This window comes from Somniosus microcephalus, unplaced genomic scaffold (assembly GCF_052327205.1).
Source record: "Somniosus microcephalus isolate GS21.2 unplaced genomic scaffold, FLI_Smic_1.0 scaffold134, whole genome shotgun sequence".
In the NCBI taxonomy this organism is placed as follows: Eukaryota; Metazoa; Chordata; class Chondrichthyes; order Squaliformes; family Somniosidae; genus Somniosus; species Somniosus microcephalus.
In genome coordinates this window covers 52,501-60,000 of record NW_028225321.1, presented here as the reverse complement: position 1 = coordinate 60,000, position 7,500 = coordinate 52,501, and the positions used below count along the sequence as shown (strand labels likewise).

The 7,500-nt window shown below is 54.1% G+C and overlaps 6 non-coding genes across 6 annotated transcripts; all 6 read left to right on the top strand.

Annotated features, from left to right (window-relative positions):
* Positions 1-918: 918 nt before the first annotated feature.
* Positions 919-991, top strand: trnar-acg (transfer RNA arginine (anticodon ACG)). Its single transcript has one exon. It is a non-coding gene; the product is annotated as a tRNA-Arg (tRNA).
* An 88-nt stretch (positions 992-1,079) lies between these two features.
* trnam-cau (transfer RNA methionine (anticodon CAU)) lies at positions 1,080-1,152 on the top strand. The gene has a single exon. It is a non-coding gene; the product is annotated as a tRNA-Met (tRNA).
* A 2,250-nt stretch (positions 1,153-3,402) lies between these two features.
* On the top strand, positions 3,403-3,475 carry trnar-acg (transfer RNA arginine (anticodon ACG)). The gene has a single exon. It is a non-coding gene; the product is annotated as a tRNA-Arg (tRNA).
* An 88-nt stretch (positions 3,476-3,563) lies between these two features.
* trnam-cau (transfer RNA methionine (anticodon CAU)) lies at positions 3,564-3,636 on the top strand. The gene has a single exon. It is a non-coding gene; the product is annotated as a tRNA-Met (tRNA).
* Positions 3,637-5,886: 2,250 nt separating this feature from the next.
* trnar-acg (transfer RNA arginine (anticodon ACG)) lies at positions 5,887-5,959 on the top strand. The gene has a single exon. It is a non-coding gene; the product is annotated as a tRNA-Arg (tRNA).
* An 88-nt stretch (positions 5,960-6,047) lies between these two features.
* trnam-cau (transfer RNA methionine (anticodon CAU)) lies at positions 6,048-6,120 on the top strand. The gene has a single exon. It is a non-coding gene; the product is annotated as a tRNA-Met (tRNA).
* Positions 6,121-7,500: the final 1,380 nt, after the last annotated feature.

Genomic DNA, 7,500 nt, shown 5'->3' with positions numbered 1-7,500 from the left:
TTTGATGTCCCTTGGCCCCTCTGTCCCTCAGCGTGTGGAGACCGTTCGGAAGTACACAGGTTCACCGACAGCTGACACCACTGTTGCGTTTGAGCCATTGCCCCGAGCCAAAAGAGGAGTGGAGAATGCAGGCATCGATCCCGCTACCTCTCACATGCAAAGCGAGCGCTCTACCATTTGAGCTAATTCCCCAGCTGCGTCTTACAATTGCACCAAGTTTGCTTCTCAGTAGCTCCTTAGCACTCGCCTCTGAGTTGCTGCGCCACCAGCAGGGATCTCCTGCTTTGGGTTAGCCCGCTCCCTGATCTCTTTCAACGCTTTGCTCCAATCGGCGTTACCGAGCAACGGCAGGGCGGGAAGTCAGAGAAATGGGGAAAGAAGCCGAGAAAGAGCCCGAGCCGACGGAAGGGAAGCGAGGTGACCGGAAAGTAGCAGCCGCCACGAGCGTGAGGGAGCAGCCGAGAGCCCTGTCTGACTGATAGATGAATTCTTTTGCCTGAGGTTTTGCCTGAAAGAGAGTGGTGGGTGTTTTGGTGCATTGCTGCTCAAAGGCACTCCCTGCTGGTGTGCAGATGCAACTGCTCAAGCAATGGAGGTGTCCTGTGCCTCAGCAGCAACATGTAAACTAGCGTCAAGTTAAGAGCACTGCCTTGAGCTGAAAGCTCCTTACCGCTCACTTACTGCACAAGAACGCCCGCTCCTTCAAGCCGGAGTCGAACCAGCGACCTAACGACGACTTTGCTTTGCTTTTTTTCCACTGCAGTCCTCCGCTCTACCACCTGAAAATCGAAGGGAAGTGGCAAAGGTGTCTCGCTTTGGTGATTGTCCGCCGTGCGCCTTTTGACGCTCCCGGCCTGGTGTACCTGCTGATGCCGCAGTGTTGTGGGACTGTGAGTTGCCAGCTGCTCTGTACAGGCTGGGCCTGTGGCGCAATGGATAACGCGTCTGACTACGGATCAGAAGATTGTAGGTTCGACTCCTACCTGGCTCGAACTTTTTTACGCACTTTGCATTATGGCGCTAGATGCCTCGCAAGCGCACCTACTTGGTCATGCTGCCCAGCAGTTTGCATGGCAAGTGCCTTCTTAGCGCAGTAGGCAGCGCGTCAGTCTCATAATCTGAAGGTCCTGAGTTCGATCCTCAGAGAAGGCATTGATACTTGCAAAGCATTTTTATCCCTCATCTCAGCTTTCCATTTTTGCTGCACAAGACTATCGACAAGACTTGCTGCTACGGCACACCAAAGGATTTGATGTCCCTTGGCCCCTCTGTACCTCAGCGTGTGGAGACCCTTCGGAAGTACACGGGTTCACCGACAGCTGACACCACTGTTGCGTTTGAGCCATTGCCCCGAGCCAAAAGAGGAGTGGAGAATGCAGGCATCGATCCCGCTACCTCTCACATGCAAAGCGAGCGCGCTACCATTTGAGCTAATTCCCCAGCTGCGTCTTACAATTGCACCAAGTTTGCTTCTCAGTAGCTCCTTAGCACTCGCCTCTGAGTTGCTGCGCCACCAGCAGGGATCTCCTGCTTTGGGTTAGCCCGCTCCCTGATCTCTTTCAACGCTTTGCTCCAATCGGCGTTACCGAGCAACGGCAGGGCGGGAAGTCAGAGAAATGGGGAAAGAAGCCGAGAAAGAGCCCGAGCCGACGGAAGGGAAGCGAGGTGACCGGAAAGTAGCAGCCGCCACGAGCGTGAGGGAGCAGCCGAGAGCCCTGTCTGACTGATAGATGAATTCTTTTGCCTGAGGTTTTGCCTGAAAGAGAGTGGTGGGTGTTTTGGTGCATTGCTGCTCAAAGGCACTCCCTGCTGGTGTGCAGATGCAACTGCTCAAGCAATGGAGGTGTCCTGTGCCTCAGCAGCAACATGTAAACCAGCGTCAAGTTAAGAGCACTGCCTTGAGCTAAAAGCTCCTTACCGCTCACTTACTGCACAAGAACGCCCGCTCCTTCAAGCCGGAGTCGAACCAGCGACCTAACGACGACTTTGCTTTGCTTTTTTTCCACTGCAGTCCTCCGCTCTACCACCTGAAAATCGAAGGGAAGCGGCAAAGGTGTCTCGCTTTGGTGATTGTCCGCCGTGCGCCTTTTGACGCTCGCGGCCTGGTGTACCTGCTGATGCCGCAGTGTTGTGGGACTGTGAGTTGCCCGCTGCTCTGGAGAGGCTGTGCCAGTGGCGCAATGGATAACGCGTCTCACTACGGATCAGAAGATTGTAGGTTCGACTCCTACCTGGCTCGAACTTTTTTACGCACTTTGCATTATGGCTCTAGATGCCTCGCAAGCGCACCTACTTGGTCATGCTGCCCAGCAGTTTGCACGGCCAGTGCCTTCTTAGCGCAGTAGGCAGCGCGTCAGTCTCATAATCTAAAGATCCTGAGTTCAATCCTCAGAGAAGGCATTGATACTTGCAAAGCTTTTTTATCCCTCATCTCAGCTTTCCATTTTGGCTGCACAAGACTTGCTGCTACGGCACACCAAAGGATTTGATGTCCCTTGGCCCCTCTGTCCCTCAGCGTGTGGAGACCGTTCGGAAGTACACAGGTTCACCGACAGCTGACACCACTGTTGCGTTTGAGCCATTGCCCCGAGCCAAAAGAGGAGTGGAGAATGCAGGCATCGATCCCGCTACCTCTCACATGCAAAGCGAGCGCTCTACCATTTGAGCTAATTCCCCAGCTGCGTCTTACAATTGCACCAAGTTTGCTTCTCAGTAGCTCCTTAGCACTCGCCTCTGAGTTGCTGCGCCACCAGCAGGGATCTCCTGCTTTGGGTTAGCCCGCTCCCTGATCTCTTTCAACGCTTTGCTCCAATCGGCGTTACCGAGCAACGGCAGGGCGGGAAGTCAGAGAAATGGGGAAAGAAGCCGAGAAAGAGCCCGAGCCGACGGAAGGGAAGCGAGGTGACCGGAAAGTAGCAGCCGCCACGAGCGTGAGGGAGCAGCCGAGAGCCCTGTCTGACTGATAGATGAATTCTTTTGCCTGAGGTTTTGCCTGAAAGAGAGTGGTGGGTGTTTTGGTGCATTGCTGCTCAAAGGCACTCCCTGCTGGTGTGCAGATGCAACTGCTCAAGCAATGGAGGTGTCCTGTGCCTCAGCAGCAACATGTAAACTAGCGTCAAGTTAAGAGCACTGCCTTGAGCTGAAAGCTCCTTACCGCTCACTTACTGCACAAGAACGCCCGCTCCTTCAAGCCGGAGTCGAACCAGCGACCTAACGACGACTTTGCTTTGCTTTTTTTCCACTGCAGTCCTCCGCTCTACCACCTGAAAATCGAAGGGAAGTGGCAAAGGTGTCTCGCTTTGGTGATTGTCCGCCGTGCGCCTTTTGACGCTCCCGGCCTGGTGTACCTGCTGATGCCGCAGTGTTGTGGGACTGTGAGTTGCCAGCTGCTCTGTACAGGCTGGGCCTGTGGCGCAATGGATAACGCGTCTGACTACGGATCAGAAGATTGTAGGTTCGACTCCTACCTGGCTCGAACTTTTTTACGCACTTTGCATTATGGCGCTAGATGCCTCGCAAGCGCACCTACTTGGTCATGCTGCCCAGCAGTTTGCATGGCAAGTGCCTTCTTAGCGCAGTAGGCAGCGCGTCAGTCTCATAATCTGAAGGTCCTGAGTTCGATCCTCAGAGAAGGCATTGATACTTGCAAAGCATTTTTATCCCTCATCTCAGCTTTCCATTTTTGCTGCACAAGACTATCGACAAGACTTGCTGCTACGGCACACCAAAGGATTTGATGTCCCTTGGCCCCTCTGTACCTCAGCGTGTGGAGACCCTTCGGAAGTACACGGGTTCACCGACAGCTGACACCACTGTTGCGTTTGAGCCATTGCCCCGAGCCAAAAGAGGAGTGGAGAATGCAGGCATCGATCCCGCTACCTCTCACATGCAAAGCGAGCGCGCTACCATTTGAGCTAATTCCCCAGCTGCGTCTTACAATTGCACCAAGTTTGCTTCTCAGTAGCTCCTTAGCACTCGCCTCTGAGTTGCTGCGCCACCAGCAGGGATCTCCTGCTTTGGGTTAGCCCGCTCCCTGATCTCTTTCAACGCTTTGCTCCAATCGGCGTTACCGAGCAACGGCAGGGCGGGAAGTCAGAGAAATGGGGAAAGAAGCCGAGAAAGAGCCCGAGCCGACGGAAGGGAAGCGAGGTGACCGGAAAGTAGCAGCCGCCACGAGCGTGAGGGAGCAGCCGAGAGCCCTGTCTGACTGATAGATGAATTCTTTTGCCTGAGGTTTTGCCTGAAAGAGAGTGGTGGGTGTTTTGGTGCATTGCTGCTCAAAGGCACTCCCTGCTGGTGTGCAGATGCAACTGCTCAAGCAATGGAGGTGTCCTGTGCCTCAGCAGCAACATGTAAACCAGCGTCAAGTTAAGAGCACTGCCTTGAGCTAAAAGCTCCTTACCGCTCACTTACTGCACAAGAACGCCCGCTCCTTCAAGCCGGAGTCGAACCAGCGACCTAACGACGACTTTGCTTTGCTTTTTTTCCACTGCAGTCCTCCGCTCTACCACCTGAAAATCGAAGGGAAGCGGCAAAGGTGTCTCGCTTTGGTGATTGTCCGCCGTGCGCCTTTTGACGCTCGCGGCCTGGTGTACCTGCTGATGCCGCAGTGTTGTGGGACTGTGAGTTGCCCGCTGCTCTGGAGAGGCTGTGCCAGTGGCGCAATGGATAACGCGTCTCACTACGGATCAGAAGATTGTAGGTTCGACTCCTACCTGGCTTAATCTTTTTTACGCACTTTGCATTATGGCTCTAGATGCCTCGCAAGCGCACCTACTTGGTCATGCTGCCCAGCAGTTTGCACGGCCAGTGCCTTCTTAGCGCAGTAGGCAGCGCGTCAGTCTCATAATCTAAAGATCCTGAGTTCAATCCTCAGAGAAGGCATTGATACTTGCAAAGCTTTTTTATCCCTCATCTCAGCTTTCCATTTTGGCTGCACAAGACTTGCTGCTACGGCACACCAAAGGATTTGATGTCCCTTGGCCCCTCTGTCCCTCAGCGTGTGGAGACCGTTCGGAAGCACACAGGTTCACCGACAGCTGACACCACTGTTGCGTTTGAGCCATTGCCCCGAGCCAAAAGAGGAGTGGAGAATGCAGGCATCGATCCCGCTACCTCTCACATGCAAAGCGAGCGCTCTACCATTTGAGCTAATTCCCCAGCTGCGTCTTACAATTGCACCAAGTTTGCTTCTCAGTAGCTCCTTAGCACTCGCCTCTGAGTTGCTGCGCCACCAGCAGGGATCTCCTGCTTTGGGTTAGCCCGCTCCCTGATCTCTTTCAACGCTTTGCTCCAATCGGCGTTACCGAGCAACGGCAGGGCGGGAAGTCAGAGAAATGGGGAAAGAAGCCGAGAAAGAGCCCGAGCCGACGGAAGGGAAGCGAGGTGACCGGAAAGTAGCAGCCGCCACGAGCGTGAGGGAGCAGCCGAGAGCCCTGTCTGACTGATAGATGAATTCTTTTGCCTGAGGTTTTGCCTGAAAGAGAGTGGTGGGTGTTTTGGTGCATTGCTGCTCAAAGGCACTCCCTGCTGGTGTGCAGATGCAACTGCTCAAGCAATGGAGGTGTCCTGTGCCTCAGCAGCAACATGTAAACTAGCGTCAAGTTAAGAGCACTGCCTTGAGCTGAAAGCTCCTTACCGCTCACTTACTGCACAAGAACGCCCGCTCCTTCAAGCCGGAGTCGAACCAGCGACCTAACGACGACTTTGCTTTGCTTTTTTTCCACTGCAGTCCTCCGCTCTACCACCTGAAAATCGAAGGGAAGTGGCAAAGGTGTCTCGCTTTGGTGATTGTCCGCCGTGCGCCTTTTGACGCTCCCGGCCTGGTGTACCTGCTGATGCCGCAGTGTTGTGGGACTGTGAGTTGCCAGCTGCTCTGTACAGGCTGGGCCTGTGGCGCAATGGATAACGCGTCTGACTACGGATCAGAAGATTGTAGGTTCGACTCCTACCTGGCTCGAACTTTTTTACGCACTTTGCATTATGGCGCTAGATGCCTCGCAAGCGCACCTACTTGGTCATGCTGCCCAGCAGTTTGCATGGCAAGTGCCTTCTTAGCGCAGTAGGCAGCGCGTCAGTCTCATAATCTGAAGGTCCTGAGTTCGATCCTCAGAGAAGGCATTGATACTTGCAAAGCATTTTTATCCCTCATCTCAGCTTTCCATTTTTGCTGCACAAGACTATCGACAAGACTTGCTGCTACGGCACACCAAAGGATTTGATGTCCCTTGGCCCCTCTGTACCTCAGCGTGTGGAGACCCTTCGGAAGTACACGGGTTCACCGACAGCTGACACCACTGTTGCGTTTGAGCCATTGCCCCGAGCCAAAAGAGGAGTGGAGAATGCAGGCATCGATCCCGCTACCTCTCACATGCAAAGCGAGCGCGCTACCATTTGAGCTAATTCCCCAGCTGCGTCTTACAATTGCACCAAGTTTGCTTCTCAGTAGCTCCTTAGCACTCGCCTCTGAGTTGCTGCGCCACCAGCAGGGATCTCCTGCTTTGGGTTAGCCCGCTCCCTGATCTCTTTCAACGCTTTGCTCCAATCGGCGTTACCGAGCAACGGCAGGGCGGGAAGTCAGAGAAATGGGGAAAGAAGCCGAGAAAGAGCCCGAGCCGACGGAAGGGAAGCGAGGTGACCGGAAAGTAGCAGCCGCCACGAGCGTGAGGGAGCAGCCGAGAGCCCTGTCTGACTGATAGATGAATTCTTTTGCCTGAGGTTTTGCCTGAAAGAGAGTGGTGGGTGTTTTGGTGCATTGCTGCTCAAAGGCACTCCCTGCTGGTGTGCAGATGCAACTGCTCAAGCAATGGAGGTGTCCTGTGCCTCAGCAGCAACATGTAAACCAGCGTCAAGTTAAGAGCACTGCCTTGAGCTAAAAGCTCCTTACCGCTCACTTACTGCACAAGAACGCCCGCTCCTTCAAGCCGGAGTCGAACCAGCGACCTAACGACGACTTTGCTTTGCTTTTTTTCCACTGCAGTCCTCCGCTCTACCACCTGAAAATCGAAGGGAAGCGGCAAAGGTGTCTCGCTTTGGTGATTGTCCGCCGTGCGCCTTTTGACGCTCGCGGCCTGGTGTACCTGCTGATGCCGCAGTGTTGTGGGACTGTGAGTTGCCCGCTGCTCTGGAGAGGCTGTGCCAGTGGCGCAATGGATAACGCGTCTCACTACGGATCAGAAGATTGTAGGTTCGACTCCTACCTGGCTTAATCTTTTTTACGCACTTTGCATTATGGCTCTAGATGCCTCGCAAGCGCACCTACTTGGTCATGCTGCCCAGCAGTTTGCACGGCCAGTGCCTTCTTAGCGCAGTAGGCAGCGCGTCAGTCTCATAATCTAAAGATCCTGAGTTCAATCCTCAGAGAAGGCATTGATACTTGCAAAGCTTTTTTATCCCTCATCTCAGCTTTCCATTTTGGCTGCACAAGACTTGCTGCTACGGCACACCAAAGGATTTGATGTCCCTTGGCCCCTCTGTCCCTCAGCGTGTGGAGACCGTTCG